We start from the raw sequence: 26410 nt of genomic DNA on the forward strand, positions 1-26410 counted from the left end.
ATCTCCAGATAATGAATAAATTAATGTGAAATGAATACGTTTCTGAAATAATAGTATACAAAAGAAATTTAATTTGAATATTAGCTGAAATTGTAAGTGAGCCGTATTTGGGATTATTTAGGAAATATTTTGAATTGAATAGCAATGAAGATAAGAATGCAGAATTTAGATTAAGCATGGTTTAAAGGAAATTTTACCTTCGAAAGCTGTGATGGCTAATTTTGTCGAACAACTTTATTGGATTAAGAAATAGCACAACTTGGATGTATCGATGAGGGTGTTTTGAGAGACGGAAAGACTTGCTCTGTGTAGGCAAGCCTGTAAGGCATCTTCTTAATTAGTGATTGATGTGGAAGGGACCAGATCATTAAGGGTTGGGCTACTCTTCGTCTGGTGGTCCTGAGTTCTATAAGGAAGCAGGGTGAGAAAGCCATTAGTAGCAGCAAGCCAGTAAGCAGCATCTCTCCATGGCCTCTGCATCAATTCCTGTATCTAGATTCCTGCCTTGAGGCCTACCCTGAAGTATAAGTAAGTCAGGGATGGTGTTTCATTTTAGTCATGGAAATTCCTGATCTGTCGAAGTAGGAGGGCAGCATAAAGGTTCAGTAATTAGCATTATGCTCAATGATAAAATATTACACACTCCTGTTCTTTAATAACAGGAATCAGTGTAAGGATATCTAGACTCCTCATTTTTACTTCGCATGTTCAATGAGTTTAAACAAACAGGAAAAGGATGAAAAGTACTCAATTAAATAGGAATAAAATTATCTTTAATCATGCAACATGACTTTAATAATAATTCCTCAAAATATTACAAAACAGTAAAAACCTAATGAATGAGTTTACCAAAGTTACAAGGTAAAAAGTCAAAATAAAAAAATCAATAATATTGCTATGTGCTAACAGCTAAGTTTTAAAACTAAATAAAATGCCACTTATAGAATGATAGCTTTCAAACCATTGTATACAGAAAAATAAGACGTCTATATTAAAAGCAAGTGAGCACTGCAGAAGGAACTTAAAGATTGAGTGAATGGGAAATATTATACCCAGAAATTAAAAGACTGAATCTTGTTAATATGCCAGCTTCCGCAGAAATGAGCGTCACCTTCTATACAAGTGCAGTGAAACTTTTGAAAGACTTTATTTCCTCTTGAGAAAACAATAGCTAGACAGCAAGAAGGGCAGGCACTGTGGGCAACTGCTCCCTGTCTCTGCTTCCTGGTCACAGAGAGATGAGCTGTCCTGCTCCACCATGCTACTCCCAGCAGGAAGAGCTCACACCTCTGTAACTAGACAACAGCATAAATCTACTGTCCCTCAGGTTGTTTTGTCAGACATTTCTCCACAGTGGTGAGAATTCAGACTACTGTCATAACTCAAAATGTTTTTTAATCCCTTATCAGCAAAACACTGCATCAGAGTTCGAGTATGATTATGAAAAAGCAAATAAAACAAAATATAGAGAAGAATAGTTTATGCATTTAAATAGTGACACACTTCCACTAGCAAGGCTCCATCTCCTAAAGGTTCCACAACCTTCCAAAACAGCACTGCCAGCTAGTGACCAAGAGTTCAAACCTGTGAGCCACATCCAAACCAAAATGAGGACTTTCCAGTTTTAAGTAATAGGAATTGTTTGGCAGTAAAGTCAGTCACGAGGAAAATTTTATCATAGAAATCACTCCATAACTTTCCTTGAGCAAAGCAAAACCATCTTTTTAAAAAGTTAATTGAGTCCCATACAACTTTAAAGACCTGCTCACCAATTCTCTTTGATATATTCTTTCCCCAAACTGGTTTAGTATGTAATGAAATGGTCAATTGCCAATTAGTCTTTATAAATTATAACTTGCGAGTTGTTATTGTTAGAAATATATTTATAAAAGAAATAACAAGCTGATCGGGATTCAGAGGGAAAAGGAGCTCTCATATACTGCTGATAGGAATGCAAATTAGTGAAGTTGGTATTGAAGTCAGTACAGAGGCACCCTACAAAACTGAAAGTCAAACTACCATATACTAGATAGTACCACTCCTGGATGTACTTCCGAAGGGATCTAAGTCAGCATACACAGAGATGCCTGGACATCCATGTTTATGGAGTTAGCATTCACAAACAGTTAAATGAAACCAGCCAAGCTGCCCAGCAACCCATGAATGAATTCAGAAGATGTGTATATACACAGTAGAGTTTTATTTATCCCAAAGTAGGAACATAGTTGTTGTTTACAGGGAAATAGGTAGAATTAGTTATAATGTGAAGCAAAGTAAGCCATATTCAGTAAGACAAAAAAAGTGTGTCACTATTTAAAAACATATTCAGAAAGATATATGTTTTCTCTTATATACAGAATCCAGATTTATAGATACATGATATATATAAACATTATATATAAAAACATATATATGTCATATATATTTGACATGAAAGTAGAATGGGGACTAAGTGGGTAGAGGAATAATTCTAAAGAGAGGGAAAGGGAAGATAAGGGAGCAATAGATAGAAGACAAATATCTCATGTTTTTGCTCACATGCAAAATATTAAAAACGTGTGTGTATGTGTGTGTTATATGAAAGCAAAAAGAGACTAATTTAGAGGAGGAAGGAGACCAGAGGGAAGGGGACCAGAGAGAAGGGGATAGGGACAAGATAATGTAAACAACAGGTGACCATGAATGAGTACAGTATGAAAACATGTAGGTATTGAATATCATAGTGGGGTTGGGGATTTAGCTCAGTGGTAGAGCGCTTGCCTAGCAAGCACAAGGCCCTGGGTTCGGTCCCCAGCTCCGAAAAAAAAAAAAGAAATTGAATATCATAGTGAAACCCATTATTTTATATGATAACTAGAAAGCTGTTAATAAAAATACATCCCCAAGTTCCCCCAAACGTTACATTGCACTACACACACACTCTCAATTATCTCAATTAACATATATCATTTTGTGACCTCTAGGTGATAAACATCTATCTGAACACTGCTTCCTAGTTCAGGAATTGGAGGGCAAATACTTCTCCCAAATTCTGTGTTTTAAAGATCATATGTCTTGAATCGGAGACAAAAGGAGATGATAAAGAAAATGACCAGAAAAATAGTATTTCAAGTTTGGTGAAGAAAATGTGGAGGTAATTGGGGGTTGACTGCATGGGACATCACTCATGGGACATCACTCTGGTAGGTGAAAAGCAAATGCTCTCTCTGCTCTTTTAGGCCACATCGTCACAGCAACATGTCCTTGTTTAAAAGTTTCTGTAACTCATTATGAAACAGTAAGTCAATGTTGTTGGTTAAATTCCATGGTTTGAAACAGTACTCTCACATGTTGAAACATCAGAAAGGCTATACTGAAATGTGAATGCTAATACCTTAACAGCAATGCCATTTATACAAAGGCAGAGAACGATTTAGGCTGAAGAGAGACGGAGAAAGGTCAAATGACTGAAGTCTCTATAATTGGAGCTATTTTGCTATATAAAATTAATAAGAATCCAATCACATATAAATTGTTAGAAGAAATCTTTTTCCTCAAATACAAGCACTTTAAAGTCACAGATAGTCAGGAAATATTTATTTTACTATCATTTATCACACATGTAGGCAAGGCAAAGAAATGTAAAGAGAGTTATAAGAGGGTTCACCCAACTATGATCCTTATAAGAAAATGATCTTAGGTGATTTCCTTGTGAGTAAAATAAATTCTTTGAGATGAAAAAAATTGTAATTTACAATATAAAAATCATTCCTTTATTCTCCAAATGACATAGTAGAAAAGTTGTGATGGTTAAGTTTTATTTTCAAGTTGATTGGATTGAAAGATACCTAAATGATTAATAAAACATACCTTGGAGTTGGATCTGTCTGTGAGAGCATTTCCACATAAGATTTGTCTGTGAGGTCTCTTGTCTAATGAGTAGAAAATCTCCTGGTAGATTCATCACATAGCAACATTATTGGGAGGTGTTTAAAAACAAAACAAACGGGGGGCTGGGGATTTAGCTCAGTGGTAGAGCGCTTACCTAGGAAGCGCAAGGCCCTGGGTTCGGTCCCCAGCTCCGAAAAAAAAGAACCAAAAAAAAAAAAAAAAAAACAAACAAACAAACAAAAGACCAAAAGGAGGTGGGGCTCAGAGAGAGGAACTATGCTACTGGAAGCATGTACTTGAATGCTATACCTTGTCCTGCTCCTTCCCATTGTCCCTTTCTCTGCTACATGTCTACCATGAGATGAACATCTTCTGCCATGGTCTCCTGCCTTCATGATGTCTTGCCTCCCCTCAAGCTCAAATATAAAGGGCTAAGGGACCATGAACTTAAACTTCTGAAACTGTAAGCCAAAAGAAATCCTTTCTTTATCCAGACTATTTCTGTCAGGTGTCTTGTTACAGCTAAAACTACACAAGTGTAACACAGAAATCATAGCTATTAATAGAACACAACAGTAATCAGCTGAAATGTCAGTTGATATATTGGCATACAGTTATTTCCATTATGTGAGCAAAAATAACATGACCCCAATGTAGTTCAGATATTGAGTATCATGATATCTTCCTAAATTGAGCATGAGTGGAAATAAGGAACTTCTGACTTAACCACTTGAGGAACTCAATGGTTCTGCTGTCCAGAGAGTCTGAGGAAATTATAAATAAAAACATAGGCTGAAGAGATGGCTCAGTGGTTAAATGTACTAGTTATTCTTCCAGAGGACCCATGTTCAAGTCTCAGTACCCAGATAGTAGCTTACAACTGTCTGTAATTCTTGTCCCTTGGAATCTGATGCCCTCTTTCGGTCTACTTTGTGCATTAGACATGTACATGGTGCACAGACACAGGCAAGCAAAATACTCATATACATAAAATAAAATTAAATTTAAATTAAAACAACCTGTTGTCACTCTGCAGCAATGATGTGAAGGACATACAACAGCGGATTGAGATTCCATTCAAGAAAATCTGCCAATATTCCAAAGAAACCATGTTAAGTCTGTGGTATATGAGATAAATCTATTCTTCCTCTTCTTAGCCGAGAAGCAAGGAAACCTTACTTGGGACAGGTGCAGCCTAACACACAGGGCTTTCTTTACTCCCATCCACCATGTTTCAGTCGGCTCCCAGGCATCCCATGCTGAGGACTCATTAGGAAAAATGTCTTAAGAAGTGGGGTATCCATCAGTAGATGGTCAACACAAGTGAACTCAATACTATTTGATTTTTTCCCCCAAGGATTCAGGGAATTTTGTTTTTACCTTACAGATCTTCTGATTATAGGTTATGGTTTCAGATTTTTTTAATGGCTTTTGTCTGTGTGAATGTGTGTGCCTCAGCATTTGTATGTGCTTCTTTTTTAAAAAAAATGTATTCAAGTATTATTTTATGGATATGTGTATGTGGTTGTTTGAGCTCATTTGCAACAGTGTATATAGTTCAATCCTAGGGACACTACAAAAAATAATGGAGCTTGGCTGATTTATTGGATAGATGTAGATTATGTTGTACCAGTTTTCTAGGGTACTGTGGAAAAATGAACAGCTGAAAGAAGATGAAGGAGTCATGACAAAAGTCAAACGCCAATTTCAGTAATATTCCCTTTCAAGGAGCCCAGGGTTAATAGGTTTATAATATACAATGGATTATAACCTCTACCTCCCACCCCCTTTTTCCACATGAGAAAGCAATGAGTGGAAATTAGAAAATCTAAATTTGTCAAGAAACTAGTAAAAGTGACACAAAAATAAATGCAATCCTAGGGAGACTCAAGGCTTTAGAGGAGCAACTGCAAAGGCTTAACCCAATGAGAAGCTGAGACTCGACTACATAGCCAAGTCAGCCACTAACAGATGAGCAAAGTCAAGACAGAAAGATGAGCTGTGTCCCAGCTCTGACATGACAGAGCACTGAAAGGGTCTAGGTTCCAGGAAACGAGGACACGTGCAAGAAACAGCAGTGTATCATCCATACACAGAGACAGAACAAAACAAATGAGCAAATCTGCTCCTGAGATTGACCAGATGTCCAGTTTACACCCTCTCCAAGACACTCATTGTGTTCAAAGAACTGAACAAGGAAGCCCTAAGTAAGGAAGCCAAACAAAGCTGACACACTGAGGGAAAATATTTGTAAATTACACTTCTGACAAAGAGTTAGTACATAAGGAAGTACAAAATACAAAAGGAAGTCAACTTAATAACAAGAAAACTAAGTCAATGAAAACTTCAACAAAGGGCTTCATTGGTTATTTCTTAATTGAAATGGTCAGTGGATAGTAGCAAATGTCCTACCTGGCCAAGTGGCAGAGCAATGAAACCTGAAACCACGATGAGCTATTACCTTGCGTCTTCAGAAATATCTAAATCCAAGACAGAGATTAGCCAGTGCTGCCAAGAATGTAGAGAACAGAACCTCTTTGTAGTGGTCAGTAGAATTAGGAACTCAGGCTATACATAAAGGTGAGTGCTGTAATGCCAGCACTTGGGAGGCTGAAGTAGGACGATCTCCAGTGGCCTGTACTACACACTACGCAGAGATATCCTATCTTGAAAAAAAATCAAATAACATGAGGGGAGAGGGAGACAATGAGACTGAGAAATAGAAATTAATAACTGTGAAAACAGTCTGGGGTTTTCTCAAAAAATTAGAGGTAGAACTACAGTGTGATCTAGCAATTTCACTTCTGATGTCCATTCACAGGATCCGAGTCAGTGAGCCAAATGGATAGCTGCATTCTCACGTTTCTCATGACATTCATAGTAATCACAGTTCAGCTTGTTAAATCAGTGAAAGCTACGTTTGAGGTCTGTTGCACAGCATTGTGGTTGACAGTAATGTATTGTGTATTTGAAAATCGCTAGCAGAATAAAAACGTAAAGTTCTTATCACAGAATAAGCCAAGTGCAATGTTATTAATGTATTAGTTGGATTAATTTAATTAGTCCATATATTCATCAAAATTTTATCCTGACAGGAGGACAGCAGCTTGAGGATGGATTACTTGCCTGACCCTTCCCAAAGGCCCTGGAGTTAATTCTCATGACTGAAAAAAAAATCTGGTTATATAGACCATTAATACATACAATTATCATTTCTTGTGTAAAAATCTTTAAAACAAAGTAAAGGAAGTTTTATGGCTATACTACGTCAAATGGATGATAATTATGAAAATAAATAAATGCAGGAAAAAAACTAAATAGAAAAAAATCTGTATTTTGAAAATATAATAACCAAGGTGAAAAACTCCCTGAAGGGGCACAGGGTAGATTTGAATTGGCCAAAGAAATAATTAATGAACTCGAAGACACATTGATAGGAAAGCCAGGCATGATGCACGCATACGTCATCACTTGGGATTTGGAGTCAGGACGATTAGCAATGGAAGGGCCCAAGCAAGGCAAACATGGTACATGTCCTGCTCACCTTCTGTCTTCCTTGCTAAACCATTAAATCACATTCCTAAAGCTGGCTGCCAAGGTCTGATCCTCTTTTTGGCCATTTTCTTAGGCTGACTTATTCCCGAGGTTGGTTACTATGGTCCACTTATCAAAACATCAAAGTCCAGCAATCAATCCCTTTTTTGACTATCCTAATAAAAATACCCAATCAGAACTTAGCAATGCCCCCTAGCTTATTTCAAATACAGACCTCCCCCGACTCCATCTTAGAATTAACGCTTGTAAAGCTGTATTTGCCGCTCTTTCTACCCAATTTGGATTCAGCCATCTTGTCTCTTTCTTTGTCATGTTTAGTAAAGGATCTCTTTCCAGGAGGAAACTGGTGTTTGGGTGTGGTCTGTGCCTAATTCAGGGTGCAGAGGGGAGCATTCTATACAGAGGGTCCATTCAGGAATTTAAGACAATACTTACAACGTTTGAGACTCTGTGAAACCCTGTCTCAACAAAACCAAACCAAAACAATAACAACACCAAAGGCAATACAAAAGATATATTAATGTAGGCTAAGTTACTCAAAGAACAAGGAAGGGAAATGAAACAATGAAATGAAGAGAACTTTGAAAGTATGTGATCTGCCACTGAGCACACAAAATCATATGCATAGTGTGAACACAAGAAAGAAAAGAAACAAGGGATCGAAAACAACACTCACAGAAATAGTAGATGAAAACAGCCAGAAAATGAACCTGCTGATCTACGAGACTCAACAAACACCAAGTAGCATAAGCACAAAAAAATACCATCAACAGACCACACTCAGAAAGTCAGAGGCCAAAGACAAGGTTGACATGTTGAAGGGTAAGGGTAATAGGGGAGAATCAGGAGTCCTTACACAGCATAGCAGACAGCTCACAGGAGAGCCTAAAAGGAAGGGCTGCCACTCTATGTGCTTATGTCTTCAAAATTAAAGCTTAATTCAAGACATCCCTAGAGGAACACAAAGTGAAGTAATGTGTTGATAGCTAGCTAACTGTATTAGGTCCTTACTGTTGTGACAAGCTCCATGGCCAAGGCAACTCATGAGAGGAAGAGTTTATTTGATTTATGGTTTCAGAGAGTCTATAATGGCGGGGAAGGCGTGGCAGCGTGAGGCATTGCAGTGGGAGGCCAGAGCAAGCAAGAACCCAAGTAACCACATCTTTAGCCACAGACAGGAGACAAAGAAAGAACTGGAAATGGAGGTAGAACAAAAATTTCCAACATCTTCCCTCAGGAACCTGCTTCCTCCAGCAAAGCTGTGCTTCCTGAGGGCTTCATGACATCTCCCAAACGTCACCACCAACTCGGAGGCAAGTGTTTAAACAACCTGTGCCTGCTGAAGACATTTCTCACTCAAAGCACCACACACTCCCACCTTGTTAGAAATAGTAAAGAAAATTATTTAGAATCCAAACAAGTGGTGCACTTGGGAACTAGTATTAACTGTGAAGAGTACTACCGAAGATAATTGTGTTGCTTAAAAGATAATATAAATATTTCTCTTTTTTTATTTAATGTAATTACATTTTAAAAATGGGAGCTGGAAAGATGATGGTTCATCAGTTAGGAGTACTGGTTGTTCTTCAAGAGGACCTAGATTTGATTCCCAGCTCTCACATGAAGGCTTGCAGTTGTCTCTAACTCCAGTCCAAGGGGACATACCACTTTCTTCTGGCCATCTTGGACACCAACCATGAACATAATATCCAGATATGCATGTAGAAAAACACCATCTATGCACATTAAATAAATATATCTTTTGAAAATTAAAGAATACTGTATCCTTGTATTATTAGGCCAATAATGGATACTGTGTCTTTTTTACAATAAAACATAAAGGACAAAGTGGAAGCTGAGTTTTATTTGGCTAAAGAAATAATCACAGATGGCAATTCAAATTATCATGAAAATATAAAGATAATCAGAAATTATATTAAAAATGTTAATATCTTTGAAGTCATAAGTATATAATTTTCTCTCATGTTTTTCAAAACATAGAATGTTAAAAATAATAATTATACAAATGATATATTGCACAGTTTACAATGTTACAAGAGGAAGAGAAGAAGGAAAGGAAATAGAACTATATGAAAATATGTATATATACATATATGTGAGATACATATATATACATAGTGATGTATATCACTAACATAAACACACAGATAGATAGATAGATAGATAGATAGATAGATAGATAACAATGGGATTTTTATCAAATAAATTAAGACCGATGATAAACCCTAAGTGACTACCAAGAAAACAATAAAACAATTTAAAGAAATATTATTAAGTAATCTGAATACTACTATAAAAATTTACTCTCATAAAAGCTGCAGTTATAGAACTGCAGTGGTAGAACACTTACCTAGCATATGCAAGACCCTGACTTTAATCCCCAGTAGTGTGCACATTTGTATATACTTATGTATATGTATGTATATATGTGTATGTATATATATATTTATATAGAGAGATTAGAAATTTGACAGAAAACTGTTGAAAGTAAAAGCTGGTTTTTAAAAGGTCAATAAAATTGTTAAATCTGTAGCTGGACTGACAAAGACAAAAAGGAGATAAAATATCATCAAAAGAAATTAAAGAACTGAGGGAAGATGTTGGAAATTTTTGTTACAGATCAGGAAACAAAGGACAATTAAGATGACAATTCTTCCAGAATTGATTTTCAGATTCAACTGGGTCTCCATCAGAATCTCATCCCATTGAGGATACTGACAAGCTGCTTGTGATGTCCTCATGAAATTTCCAGAATCCCAGAAAAGCCAAAACAATCATGTAAAATAAAGACAACTGGGTAGGATTCAGGCTTCCTGATTTTACAAAGGATGATAGGGGAACGATTATAAAGTCTGTGGTGTTGGCCAAGAGCAGATGCATAGGTAATGTACTAGAATTAAAGGTACACAAATAAGACTGTGTATAGCAAATGAACCAAGAAGAGATGGTCTAAGGTTTAACTTTTCACACCACAGAAGAGTTAGCTAAGTAGACAGAATTACTGAAATATAAGAACTGATCTTGTTGAAGAAGAGAAGAGGGAAGTGGGGAGACAGGAGTCAGGGAGGGAGGGAAGGAGGGAGTTAAAACCAACCAACAAGAAAACCAACCTTGAGAAGCCTTTCTTTTAGGATGTTTCCCAATTTCTGGTCTCACACCTAATTCTTTAATCTATTTTGAGTTCATTTATATTTATTTGATGTAAGCAGGTGCCCAAATTTATTCTTTTGTATGTAGTTTAAAAGTTTTCCAGAAACAATTGTTGAAGAAACTAACCATTCTTTATCGTATATCCCTAGCCCTTTCCTGAAGGTAAGTTAACTGTATATGTGTTTTTTTCTTCCTGGGCACTCTGTTCCATTCCATGGATTTATATATTTGTTTTTATGCCATGGTGTTTTGATTAATATTGTTTGTATAATAGTGGATTTTAACGAGGTACTAAGATGCCTCTAGCTCTGTTATTTTTCAAGGATGTATTTTTCTCTTAAAGATCATTTGTAGTATTATATGAACTGTAGAACTGTTTTTCTATATCTATAAAAGTATACTACAGGATTTGAGAGAGATTGCAGTAAGCAATTTTTATAATATTAAAAACTCTAATCCATGAATATGTATCTTCATATTTGCAAATATCTTCTCTACTTTCTTTAATAAATGTTTTACAGTTTCAGTATATAATCATTTGCCTCCTTAGTTAAATTTATTCATCAACACTAATAAACATATACAAATCAAAATTACAATGGGTGATTGGCCCATGGGAAATGGCAATGGTAGGAGGTGTGGCCTTTTGGGGGGAGGTATAGCCTTGATAATGGCAGTGTGTCACTGTGGGGGTAGGGTTTGAGGTTCCTATGCTTGGGCTCTGCCCACTGTGGTAAAAGACCCTCTTCCTGGCTGCCTGGAGAAGGCAGTCTCCTCCTGGTTGCCTTTGGATCAAGATGTAAATCTCTTTTCTCAGGTTCTCCAGTACCATGTCTGCTTGCACTGCTGCCATGTATCCTGCCATAATAATGACCTGAACATCTGAACCTATGAGCCAGCACCAATTACATGTTCTCCTTTATAAGAGTTACATTGGTCATGGTGTCTCTTCACAGCAATGAAACACTAACTAAAACACAATGGGATATCTCTACATCAGTCAGAATAGCTAATGTAAAAACAAAGAGGCATTCATGAGAATATGTGAAAACTCTAAGGCTAGCATGCTATTGCTCAGAATGAATGATAGGATTGTCGAGGACAGGATCCTTCTGGTCTCCAATCTGTGCCCTGGAGCTAAGGCTGTCCCACAGCCTTCTGTACCCAAATTCCCACCTGAATAGAGCTAGTCTCCCAGGAGTGTTGTAACTCCTAAGCACACAGGTGAGAACACCACTTTTGCTCCTACAACTGTTCAGAGAGGGACCTGCCAGGAGAGAGCAGCACCAGGGACAGAATACTTCTAGTTTCCCTCACCCAGGAACTAAGGCTGTCCCATAGGCCTCCCTACCCAAATCTCACATAGAGAGAGCTGTTCTCCCAGGAGTCCTGATATATTTAAGATCAGAAGCTCACAGGCCCACAGGAAGAAAAAGCTCCAGTGAGAGACAGCAAGACCAACTAACACCGGAGATAACCAGATGGCAAGAGGTAAGTGCAAGAACCTAAGCAACAGAAACCAAGGCTACTTGGCATCATCCGAACCCAGTTTCCCTACCACAGAAAGTACTGGATACCCCAACACACTGGAAAAGCAAGATTCAGATTTAAAATCACATTTCATGATGATAATAGAGAGCTTTAAGAGGGACAAAAATAACTCTCTTAAAGAAATACAGGAGAACACAGGTAAATAGGTAGAAGTCCTTGAAGAGGAAATAAAAAAAAAAAACTTTAAAAAATTACAGGAAAACACAACCAAACAGGTGAACAAATTGAATAAAACCATGACAGAATCTAAAAATGGAAATAGAAACAATAAAGAAATCACAAAAGGAGACAATTCTGCAGATAGATAACCTAGGAAAGAGATCAGGAGTCATAGATGCATCACCAACAAAATATAGGAGATAGAAGAGAGAATCTAGGGTGCAGAAGATGCTATAGAAAACAGTGACACAAGAGCCAAAAAAAAAAATGCAAAAGACTCCTAACTCAAAACATCCAGGAAATCCAGGACACAATGAAAAGATCAAAACTAAGTGTAACAGGTATAGAAGAGAGCTAAGATTTCCAACTTAAAGAGTCAGTAAATATCTTCAACAAAATTATAAAAGAAAACTTCCCTAACCTAAAGAAAGAGATGACTGTAAACAGCAAGAAGCCTACAGAACTAAAAATAGATTGGACTAAAACAGAAATTCCTCCCATCACATAATAGTCAAAACACCAAATGCACAAAATAAAGAAAGAAAATTAAAAGCAGTAAGGGGAGCAGCTCTCTGCTCCCAAACCCCGTGGGAGAGAGCCCTCACCACATGGTCAGGTGGGCACTCCTGAGGCTGCAGAGCAGAGGAGACCACCAACACTGCCGACCCCTGCCCACATCCCTGGCCCAAGAGGAAACTGTATAAGGCCTCTGGGTTCCCGTAGGGGAGGGCCCAGGAGAAGCAGGACCCCTGCACCTGAGACACCGCCAGAACCTGAAGGAAACAGACAGGATAAACAGTTCTCTGCACCCAAATCCCGTGGGAGGGAGAGCTAAACCTACAGAGAGGCAGACACGCCTGGGAAACCAGAATAGACTGCACTCTGCACACATCCAGACGCCAGAGGAAAACAACAAACGCCATCTGGAACCCTGGTGCACAGAGACTCCCGGAAAGAGCGGCGCAGATCTTCCCGGTTGCTGCCACTGCGGAGAGGACTTAGGCAGTACCCCACGAGCAAACTTGAGCCTCAGAACCACAGGTAAGACCAACTTTTCCGCTGCAAGTGACCTGCCTGGTGAACTCAAGACACAGGCCCACAGGAACAGCTGAAGACCTGTAGAGAGGAAAAACTACACGCCCGAAAGCAGAACACTCTGTCCCCATAACTGGCTGAAAGAAAACAGGAAAACAGGTCTACAGCACTCCTGACACACAGGCTTATAGGACAGTCTAGCCACTGTCAGAAATAGCAGAACAAAGTAACACTAGAGATAATCTGATGGTGAGAGGCAAGCGCAGGAACCCAAGCAACAGAAACCAAGACTACATGGCATCATTGGAGCCCAATTCTCCCACCAAAACAAACATGGAATATCCAAACACACCAGAAAAGCAAGATCTACTTTCAAAATCATATTTGATCATGATGCTGGAGGACTTCAAGAAAGACGTGAAGAACTCCCTTAGAGAACAAGTAGAAGTCTACAGAGAGGAATCGCAAAAATGCCTGAAAGAATTCCAGGAAAACATAAATAAACAAGTAGAAACCCATAGAGAGGAGACACAAAAATCCCTGAAAGAATTCCAGGAAAACACAAACAGTTGAAGGAATTAAAAATGGAAATAGAAGCAATCAAGAAAGAACACATGGAAACAACCCTGGATATAGAAAATCAAAAGAAGAGACAAGGAGCTGTAGATACAAGCTTCACCAACAGAATACAAGAGATGGAAGAGAGAATCTCGGGAGCAGAAGATTCCATAGAAATCATTGACTCAACTGTCAAAGATAATGTAAAGCAGAAAAAGCTACTGGTCCAAAACATAGAGGAAATCCAGGACTCAATGAGAAGATCAAAACTAAGGATAATAGGTATAGAAGAGAGTGAAGACTCCCAGCCCAAAGGACCAGTAAATATCTTCAGCAAAATCATAGAAGAAAACTTCCCTAACCTAAAAAAAGAGATACCCATACGCATACAAGAAGCCTACAGAACTCCAAATAGATGGGACCAGAAAAGAAACACCTACCGTCACATAATAGTCAAAACACCAAACTCACAAAATAAAGAAAGAATATTAAAAGCAGTAAGGGAAAAAAGTCAAGTAACATATAAAGGCAGACCTATCAGAATCACACCAGACTTTTCGCCAGAAACTATGAAGGCCAGAAGATCCTGGACAGATGTCATACAGACCCTAAGAGAACACAAATGCCAGCCCAGGTTACTGTATCCTGCAAAACTCTCAATTAACATAGATGGAGAAACCAAGATATTCCATGACAAAACCAAATTTACACAATATCTTTCTACAAATCCAGCACTACAAAGGATAATAAAGGGTAAAGCCCAACATAAGGAGGCAAGCTATACCCTAGAAGAAGCAAGAAACTAATCGTCTTGGCAACAAAACAAAGAGAAGAAAAGCACACAAACATAACCTCACATCCAAATATGAATATAACAGGAAGCAATAATCACTATTCCTTAATATCTCTCAACATCAATGGCCTCAACTCCCCAATAAAAAGACATAGATTAACAAACTGGATATGCAACGAGGACCCTGCATTCTGCTGCCTACAGGAAACACACCTCAGAGACAAAGACAGACACTACCTCAGAGTGAAAGGCTGGAAAACAACTTTCCAAGCAAATGGTCAGAAGAAGCAAGCTGGAGTAGCCATTCTAATATCAAATAAAATCAATTTCCAATTAAATTTCATCAAAAAAGATAAGGAAGGACATATTCATCAAAGGAAAAATCCACCAAGATGAACTCTCAATCCTAAATATCTATGCCCCAAATACAAGGGCACCTACATATGTGAAAGAAACCTTACTAAAGCTCAAAACACACATTGCACCTCACACAATAATAGTGGGAGATTTCAACACACCACTCTCATCAATGGACAGATCATGGAAACAGAAATTAAACAGAAACGTAGACAGACTAAGAGAAGTCATGAGCCAAATGGACTTAACAGATATTTATAGAACATTCTATCCTAAAGCAAAAGGATATACCTTCTTCTCAGCTCCTCATGGTACTTTCTCCAAAATTGACCATATAGTTGGTCAAAAAACAGGCCTCAACAGGTACAGAAAGATAGAAATAATCCCATGCGTGCTATCAGACCACCACGGCCTAAAACTGGTCTTCAATAACAATAAGGGAAGAATGCCCACATATATGTGGAAATTGAACAATGCTCTACTCAACGATAACCTAGTCAAGGAAGAAATAAAGAAAGAAATTAAAAACTTTTTAGAATTTAATGAAAATGAAGGTACAACATACCCAAACTTATGGGACACAATGAAAGCTGTGCTAAGAGGAAAACTCATAGTGCTGTGTGCCTGCAGAAAGAAACAGGAAAGAGCATATGTCAGCAGCTTGACAGCACACCTAAAAGCTCTAGAACAAAAAGAAGCAAATACACCCAGGAGGAGTAGAAGGCAGGAAATAATCAAACTCAGAGCTGAAATCAACCAAGTAGAAACAAAAAGGACCATAGAAAGAATCAACAGAACCAAAAGTTGGTTCTTTGAGAAAATCAACAAGATAGATAAACCCTTAGCCAGACTAACGAGAGGACCCAGAGAGTGTGTCCAAATTAACAAAATCAGAAATGAAAAGGGAGACATAACTACAGATTCAGAGGAAATTCAAAAAATCATCAGATCTTACTATAAAAACCTATATTCAACAAAACTTGAAAATCTTCAGGAAATGGACAATTTCCTAGACAGATACCAGGTATCGAAGTTAAATCAGGAACAGATAAACCAGTTAAACAACCCCATAACTCCTAAGGAAATAGAAGCAGTCATTAAAGGTCTCCCAACCAAAAAGAGCCCAGGTCCAGACGGGTTTAGTGCAGAATTCTATCAAACCTTCATAGAAGACCTCATACCAATATTATCCAAACTATTCCACAAAATTGAAACAGATGGATCACTCCCGAATTCCTTCTATGAAGCCACAATTACTCTTATACCTAAACCACACAAAGACCCAACAAAGAAAGAGAACTTCAGACCAATTTCCCTTATGAATATCGACGCAAAAATACTCAATAAAATTCTGGCAAACCGAATCCAAGAGCACATCAAAACAATCATCCACCATGATCAAGTAGGCTTCATCCCAGGCATGCAGGGATGGTTTAATATACGGAAAACCATCAACATGATCCATTATATAAACAAACTGAAAGAACAAAACCACATGATCATTTCATTAGATGCTGAGAAAGCATTTGACAAAATTCAACACCCCTTCATGATAAAAGTCCTGGAAAGAATAGGAATTTAAGGCCCATACCTGAACATAGTAAAAGCCATATACATCAAACCAGTTGCTAACATTACACTAAATGGAGAGAAAATTGAAGCAATCCCACTAAAATCAGGGACTAGACAAGGCTGCCCACTCTCTCCCTACTTATTCAATATAGTTCTTGAAGTTCTAGCCAGAACAATCAGACAACAAAAGGAGGTCAAGGGGATACAGATTGGAAAAGAAGAAGTCAAAATATCACTATTTGCAGATGATATGATAGTTTATTTAAGTGATCCCAAAAGTTCCACCAGAGAACTACTAAAGCTGATAAACAACTTCAGCAAAGTGGCTGGGTATAAAATTAACTCAAATAAATCAGTAGCCTTTCTACACAAAAGAGAAACAAGCCGAGAAAGAAATTAGGGAAACGACACCCTTCATAATAGACCCAAATAATATAAAGTACCTCGGTGTGACTTTAACCAAGCAAGTAAAAGATCTGTACAATAAGAACTTCAAGACACTGAAGAAAGAAATTGAAGAAGACCTCAGAAGATGGAAAGATCTCCCATGCTCATCGATTGGCAGGATTAATATAGTAAAAATGGCCATTTTACCAAAAGCGATCTACAGATTCAATGCAATCCCCATCAAAATACCAATCCAATTCTTCAAAGAGTTAGACAGAACAATTTGCAAATTCATCTGGAATAACAAAAAACGCAGGATAGCTAAAACTATCCTCAACAATTAAAGGAATCAGGGGGAATCACTATCCCTGAACTCAAGCAGTATTACAGAGCAATAGTGATAAAAACTGCATGGTATTGGTACAGAGACAGACAGATAGACCAATGGAATAGAATTGAAGACCCAGAAATGAACCCACACACCTATGGTCACTTGATTTTTGACAAAGGAGCCAAAACCATCCAATGGATAAAAGATAGCATTTTCAGCAAATGGTGCTGGTTCAACTGGAGGTCAACATGTAGAAGAATGCAGATTGATCCATGCTTATCACCCTGTACAAAGCTTAAGTCCAAGTGGATCAAGGACCTCCACATCAAACCTGATACACTCAAACTAATAGAAGAAAAACTAGGGAAGCATCTGGAACACATGTGCACTGGAAAAAATTTCCTGAACAAAACACCAATGGCTTATGCTCTAAGATCAAGAATCGACAAATGGGATCTCATAAAACTGCAAAGCTTCTGTAAGGCAAAGGACACTGTGGTTAGGACAAAACGGCAACCAACAGATTGGGAAAAGATCTTTACCAATCCTACAACAGATAGAGGCCTTATATCCAAAATATACAAAGAACTCAATTAGTTAGACCATAGGGAGACAAATAACCCTATTAAATATGGGGTTCAGAGCTAAACAAAGAATTCACAGCTGAGGAATGCCGAATGGCTGAGAAACACCTAAAGAAATGTTCAACATCTTTAGTCACAAGGGAAATGCAAATCAAAACAACCCTGAGATTTCACCTCACACCAGTGAGAATGGCTAAGATCAAAAACTCGGGTGACAGCAGATGCTGGGGAGTATGTGGAGAAAGAGGAACACTCCTCCATTGTTGGTGGGATTGCAGACTGGTACAACCATTCTGGAAATCAGTCTGGAGGTTCCTCAGAAAATTGGACATTGAACTGCCTGAGTATCCAGCTATACCTCTCTTGGGCATATACCCAAAAGATGCCCCAACATATTAAAAAGACACGTGCTCCACTATGTTCATTGCAGCCTTATTTATAATAGCCAGAAGCTGGAAGGAACCCAGATGCCCTTCAACAGACGAATGGATACAGAAAATGTGGTACATCTACAGAATGGAATATTACTCAGCTATCAAAAACAACGGCTTTATGAAATTCGTAGGCAGATGGTTGGAACTGGAAAATATCATCCTGAGTGAGCTAACCCAATCACAGAAAGACATACATGGTATGCACTCACTGATAAGTGGCTATTAGCCCAAATGCTTGAATTACCCTAGATGCCTAGAACAAATGAAACTCAAGACGGATGATCAAAATATGAATGCTTCACTCCTTCTCTAAAAGGGGAACAAGAATACCCTTGGCAGGGAAGAGAGAGGCAACAGAGACTGAAGGAACACCCATTCAGAGCCTGCCCCACATGTGGCCCATACATATACAGCCATCCAATTAGACAAGATGGATGAAGCAAAGAAGTGCAGACCGACAGGAGCCGGATGTAGATCGCTCCTGAGAGACACAGCCAGAATACAGCAAATACAGAGGCGAATGCCAGCAGCAAACCACTGAACTGAGAATAGGACCCCCGTTGAAGGAATCAGAGAAAGAACTGGAAGAGCTTGAAGGGGCTCGAGACCCCATATGTACAACAATGCCAAGCAACCAGAGCTTCCAGGGACTCAGTCACTACCTAAAGACTATACATGGACTGACCCTGGACTCTGACCTCATAGGTAGCAATGAATATCCTAGTAAGAGCACCAGTGGAAGGGGAAGCCCTGGGTCCTGCTAAGACTGAACCCCCAGTGAACTAGACTGTTGGGGGGAGGGCGGCAATGGGGGGAGGGTTGGGAGGGGAACACCCATAAGGAAGGGGAGGGGGGAGGGGGATGTTTGCCCGGAAACCAAAGAATTATTATTAAGTATTAAACAAATTTAAAAATATATATATATATATAACAGAGCCACTTTGTTATGGTTAAACCTTCTGCTCATCTCTCCCTTGCCTCTTGGCTTAAATGTTGGTCATTTATTGCTTCTATAATAGTTAATCCAGGGTTATTACTTTAATTATATGGAAGTAACAAGGAATACATATGCTTTGATATTTTAATTTTCAGTGAAGAGAATGAAGATGTTAATTTAAACTTGTTAAACAGCCAATAGAATTAGCCATCATAAAGTTAAAAAAAAAAAGCAGTAAGGGATAAAGGTCAAGCAACATATGAAGGCAGACCTATCAGAAGTACACCAACCTTCTTACCAGAGACTATGAAAGCTGTAAGATCTTGGGCAAATGACAAACAGATCCTAAGAAAACACAAATGCCAGCAAAACTCTCAATTAACATAGATGGAGAGATCAAGATATTTCATGACAAAACCAAATTTACACAAAAATCTTTCCACACATCCATTCCTAAAAAGGATAATAGATGGAAAACTCCAACACAAGGAGGGAAAGTATACCCTAAAAAAAGCAAGAAAGTAATAACTTTTCAAAAAAAAAACCTAAGAAGATACTGATACAAACATAACTCCACTTCTAACAACAAAAATAACAGAAAGCAGCAAGCACTATTCCTTAATATCTCTTAACATCAGTGGACTCAATTCATGAATAAAAACACATAGACTAACTAACTGGGTATGTAAAGGGCCCAGCATTTTGTTGCATACAGGAAACACACCTCAGTGACAAAGAGAAACACTATCTCAGAGTAAAAGGCTAGAAAAAAAATTTCAAGCATATGGTCCCAAGAAAAAAGTCAGAGTAGCTATTCTAATATGGAATAAAATAGACTTTCAACTAAAAGTTATCAAAAAAGCTAGGGATGGGCACTTCATACTCAGCAAAGGAAAAAATCTACCAAGATGAACTCTCAATTCTGATCATCTATGTTCCAATGCAAGGGCACCCACATTCATAAAAGAAACCTTACTAAAGCTCAAAGCATACATTCCTCCTCACACACTGATAGTGGGAGACTTTAACATTCCACTCACATCAATGGACAGATCATGTAAACAGAAACTAAACAGAGACACAGTGAAACTAACAGAAGTTATGAACAAAATGAATTTAACAGATATCTATAGAACATTTCATCCTAATCAAAAGAATTACCTTCTTCTCAGCAGCTCATGGTACGTTCTCAAAAACTGACCATATAATCAGTCACAAAACACAGCTCAACAGATACAAGAAGATTGAAGTAATCCCACACATTTTATCAGATCACCATGGACTAAGGCTGGTCTTCAGTAACAACAAAAACAACAGAAAGCCCAAATACTGAACAACATTGTTGTGGAAGCTGAACAACATTCTGCTCAATGATAACTTTGTCAAGAAAGAAATAAAGAAATTAAAACTTTTTAGAATTTCATAAAAATGCAAGTACAATATACCCAAATTTATGGGACACAAGGAAAGCAGTGCTAAGAGGAAAACTCATAACTCTGAGTGCCTCCAAAGAGAAACTGGAGAGAGCATACACTACCAGCTTGACAGCATACCTGAAAGCTCTAAAACACAAAGAAGCAAATACACCCAAGAGGAATAGATGGCAGGAAATAATCAAACATAGGGCTGAAATCAACCAAGTCAAAATAAAAGGAACTATTCAAAGAATCAAGAAAACTAGGAACTGGTTCTTTGAGAAAATTAGCAAGATAGATAAACCCATAGCCAGACTACTATAGGACACATAGACAGTATCCAAATTAACAAAAATTAACAAGGAAAAGGAAGACATAACAACAAAAATTGAGGAAATTCTAAAAATCATCAGATACTACTACAAACCTCTATACTCAACAAAACTAGAAAGTCTGTATGAAATAGACAATTTTCTAGACAGATACCAGGTACCAACATTAAATCTAGATCACATAAGCCATCTAACCCCTAAAGAAATAGAAGCAGTCATTATAAGTATCCTAACTATAAAAAGTGCAGGACCAGATGATTTTAGTTCAGAATTCTATCAGACCTTCATAGAAGACCTAATATCCATACTCTTCATACTATTCCACAAAACAGAAATGGAAGGAACACTACCCAATTTGTTCTGTGATGCCACAATTATGTTTATACCTAAACCACACAAAGACCCTACAAAGAAAGAGAACTTCAGATCAATTTTCCTTATGCAGGGATGATTCAATATATGGAAATCCATCAATGTGATCCACTATATAAACAACTCAAAGAAAAATGAAACCAAATGATCATCTCATTAGATGATGAGAAATCATTTGACAAAATTCAATACCCCTTCGTGGTAAAAGTCTTGGAAAGATCAGGAATTCAAAGCCCATACCTAAACATAGTAAAAGCAATATACAGTAAAGCAGTAGCCAACATCAAACTAAATGGAGAGGAACTTTAAACAATCTTACTAAAATCAGGGACTAGAAAAGGCTGCTTACTCTCTCCCTACATAATCAATATAGTACTCAAGTCCTTGCCAGAGAAGTTAGACAACAAAAATGGTCAAAGGTATACAAATTGGAAAGAAAAGAAGTCAAAATATAACTATTTGTAGATGATATGATAGTATACTTAAGTTCCCTCAAAAGTTCCACTACAGAACTACTAAGCCTGATGAACAACTTCAGCAAATGGCTGGGTATAAAATTAACTCAAACGAATCAGTAGCCTTCCTTTACTCAAAGAATAAACAGGCTAAGAAAGAAATTAAGGAAAAGACCCCCTTCACAATAGTCACAAATAATATAAAATACCTTTGTGTTATTCTATTCAAACAAGTGAAAGATCTGTATTACAAGAACTTCACATCACTGAAAAAGAAGTCATAGATCTCAGAAGATGGAAAACTCTACCATGCTCATGGATTGGCAAGGGTAATATAGTAAAAATGGCCATCTTGCTGAAAGCAATCTACAGATTCAATGCAATCCTCATCAAAATTCCAACAAAATGCTTCATAGAGTTAGAAAGAGCAATTTTCAAATTCATTTGGAATAACAAAAACCTCAGGATAGCGAAAACCATACTCAACAATAAAAGAACTTCTGGAGGAATTACCATTCCTGACTTCAAGTTGTATTACAGAGAAATCATGATAAAAATTTGATGGTATTGGTACAGAGGCAGGCAGGTGGATCCATGGAATAGAATTGAAGACCCAGAAATGAACCACATACCTATGGTCACTTGATCTTAGACAAAGAAGCTAAAACCACTCAGTGGAAAAAAGACAGCATTTTCAACAAATGGTGCTGGTTCAACTGGTGTTCAGCATGTAGAAGAACGCACATTGATCTATCCTTGTCTCCTTGTACAAAGCTCAAGTCCAAATGGATCAGGGATCTCCACCAGATACACTGAAACTAACAGAAAAGAAATTGGGGAAAAGCCTTGAACACATGAACACAGGGAAATTTTCCTGAACATAACACCAATGGCTTATGCTCTAAGATCAAGAATCCATAAATGGGACCTCATAAAGTTGCAAAGCTTCTATAAGGCAAAGGATACTGTCAATAGGACATACTGGCAACCAACATACAAAAAACTCCAGTTAGACTCCCGAGAATCATATAACCCTATTTAAAAAATACAATACAGAGCTGAACAAAGACTTCTTAAAGGAAACTCCAATGACTGAGAAGAACCTAATGAAATGTTCAACATTCTTAGTCATCAAGGAAATGCAAAACAACCTTGAGATTCTGCCTCACAACACTCAGAATGGCTAAAATCAAAAACTCAGATGACAGCAGATGTTGGTGAGGATGTGTAGAAAGAGGAACACTCCTCCATTGCTGGTGGGACTGCAAGCTTGTAAAACCACTCTGGTGGTTCCACAGCAAATTGGACATTCCAGTACCTGAGGACCCAGCTATACCTCTCCTGGGCATATACCCAAAAGATGCTCCAACATACAACAAAGACACATGCTCCACTATGTTCATAGCAGCCTTATTTCTAATAGCCAGAATCTGGAAAGAACCTAGATGCCCTTCAACAGAGAAATGGATACAGAAAATGTGGTACATTTTTACAATGGAGTATTAGTCAGTTATTAAAAACAATGACTTCATGAAATTCATAGGCAAATGGATGAAACTAGACAATTTCATCCTGAGTGAGGTAACCCAATCACAAAAGAACACACATCATATGCACTCACTGATAAGTGGATATTTGCCCAAAAGCTCAGAATACCCAAGATATAATTCACAGACCAAAGAAGCTCAAGAAGAAGGATGACCAAAATATGGATGCTTCAGAAGCATCCTTCTTAGAAGGCGAAACAAAATACTCATGGGAGGTAGAGAGTATGAGGGACTTGGGAGGAAGAGAGAATGGACAGGGTGATTGGGCATGCAGGACCAGGTATGGAAGGAGACAGGGATGATATACAGAGGGTCAGGAATTTGAACAGTTGTGTGTAGCAATGGGGGATGTGGAACTGGGGGTAGCCACCAGCATGTTCCAGATGCTAGGAAAGCAAGAGGCTCCCAGAACCCAACAGGGATGAGATTAGTTGAAATGACCAACAAAGGAGAGGGAGAACCTAGAGAGACCATATCCAGAGGTTAGGCAAGGCCCCTGGTTGGTGGATGGGATTACCCACTCATCTCCAATAACTTAATCCAGAAGGGCTCCTGTGTAAAGAAAAAAGGGGGAAAGTGTGGAGCAGAGACTGAAGGAAAGGCCATCCAGAGACCACCCCACCTGGGGATGCATCCCAAATACAAACACCAAACTGACAATATTGTGGATGCCAAGAAGTGCTTGCTGACAGGAGCCTGATATAGCTGGCTCCTGAGAGGCTCTCCCAGAGCCTGACAAATACAGAATCGGAGGTTCACAGCCAACCATTGGACTGAGCATGGGGACCCCAATGTAGGAGTTGGAGAAAGAACTGAAGGAGCTGAAGGGGTTTGCAACCCCATAGGAAGGAGGAAAATATCAACTAACCAGACCACCCAGAGCTCCCAGGGACTAAACCACCAACCAATGAGTATACATGGAGGGACACTTGGCTCCAACCCCATATGTAGCAGAAGATGGCATTGTCCAACATCAATAGGAGAAGCCCTTGGTCTTGTGAAGGCTCAATTTCCCAGTGTAGAAGAATGCCAGGGTGGTGAGGTGGGTAGAAGGGGGAGCACCCTCATAGAAGCAGGGAGGGGGGAATGGAAGAGAGGAAAACATTTGAAATGAATATACATAAAATATCCAAAAAGAAAATGAAAAATTAGTATTGTCATGAAAAACAAGATGGCAGTTTCCTAAGAAATTAAAAACACCCATGTTCATTCCAAGTGTTCCTAATATCTATGACAGAGATAACCACATTGTCCATCCAAAGATTAATGAATATATTAATTTTCTCACAGCTGTGACAAAACATCTGACAAGGATCAATGCAATTTAAAGGCAGAAGATATTGTTTCAGCTTACAGTCTGAAGGACTACAGTCCATTGTGGTAAGGAGCATATAATGCACACTTTGAAAGAAAATGCTTTAAGATGCACCAACATGAACGAACCTATATTATAATAAGCAAAAGAAGTCAGCCAAAGAAAAATACTGCATGATGTTCAGATTCTTAAATTTAATTAATAAGACGGTAGTGGCTAAAGGTTGAGGTAGGGGGAGGGGAGAGATATTATTTACCAATGAACTTGCAGTGTCACTTGAACAAGGAAAATAAGCTCTAGAGATCTGTGGTGTAATACTGGACCTGCAGTCTACAACTCTGTGTTTGTGTATTTAAAATGAAAGAAAAAAAAGACATAGGTGTTAGACTGTATGTTAAGCATGCTTATACAATAAAATTAAAATGTAAAACCCTTCAAATGCAGGAGTTTATCGTATGTGAGTTATTTCTCAAAACACTTTTTTAAAGTCGTGGATATTATTCTTCCAACCTAAAAATGTCCACTTGCTTGAAATTAAGTATCACTTGTCATGATCAAAAATCTTTTTCTTTCTTTCTTTTTTTTTTTTTTTTTTTTTTTTTTTGGAGCTGGGGACCGAACCCAGGGCCTTGGACTTGCTAGGCAAGCGCTCTACCACTGAGCTAAATCCCCAACCCCATGATCAAAAATCTTAATACAAGATAGAAAAATTAGGAAAAAGAAACTCCTAAGAGAACAGAATTATAAAGCATAGAGACTAAGAAGTATACCTGCTTGATTTCTTTGTATGAAAGCAGCATAACCCTTGACTGAGAGGACAGAGTGGCAGTAATTGGTCACAGATTCACGGCACATTCTAAGAAGAAGGAAACTTGAGGCATCCCAATATCAAGAGCGTTTCACACAAGGAGCTTACCTACACATGGCCAAACAGCTGCCCCTGGACTAAGCTCACAGCATAATGGATTTGGAGCACGTATTACTGACCCCATCCCTGTCAATAACTGTGAGACCAAGAAGACAATGTATGCCAGTGATAACAGAATGGTCACACATTCCGGAACACTAAGGAGATGCCGTACTCTGTCTGAAGAACCCCAGCCGTACGGTATGCCAAGTTCATCATTGCTCCTTCACCTTCAGAATTGCCAAAGAGAAACTAGAAATACAGACTTTCATATGCAATCGCCTGAGTCTCTTAATTTAAGAAACCTCAAAGGCACAACTATTTGCCAGTTTTCATGGAAGGCTAACAGTTTTTAACCTTTGAAAGTTTATTTTCCTTTAAACTTCAACCGGGACATTTCCTAAACTATGAGAGACCTTAATAAGCCAAGATTTGAATTGGATCCTGGTGTTATCATGGAAGGATTAAGAAATACAGAGGCTATGTTCTTGCAGGAGATGCCCAGAAAGCGTCATCAATGATTCCTTGTTCTTAGAATCGTAGACTTCTGTTATGTAGTTATTTATCTATTAGGATCCCTGGAAAGCATTTTTTTTTCATTTTACTTCCAAGTGGCCCATTGTTTGAAGTTAATATGGTGGCTTAATGCTTGAAAATGTGCTTTTGTTATGAAAGTTTGAAAGCATTACACACAAAGGGATAAAGAGGGGGAGGAGTCATTCAGTTCAGCTTTGTGTAGGATGTGCATGTGTCAACTAGACAGACTGGTCCAG

General features: G+C 38.2%; 1 long non-coding RNA gene across 1 annotated transcript; it reads right to left on the reverse strand.

Annotated features, from left to right (window-relative positions):
* Nucleotides 1-197: 197 nt before the first annotated feature.
* LOC108352563 (uncharacterized) lies at nucleotides 198-25753 on the reverse strand. Its single transcript, XR_015683519.1, has 4 exons — nucleotides 25647-25753; nucleotides 4890-4957; nucleotides 3850-3930; nucleotides 198-406 (listed from the first exon to the last, which is right to left on the reverse strand). It is a non-coding gene; the product is annotated as an uncharacterized LOC108352563 (long non-coding RNA).
* Between the last annotated feature and the right edge of the window lie 657 nt (nucleotides 25754-26410).

This window comes from Rattus norvegicus, chromosome 3 (genome assembly GCF_021556685.1).
Source record: "Rattus norvegicus strain SHRSP/BbbUtx chromosome 3, alternate assembly SHRSP_T2T, whole genome shotgun sequence".
Lineage (NCBI taxonomy): Eukaryota > Metazoa > Chordata > Mammalia > Rodentia > Muridae > Rattus > Rattus norvegicus.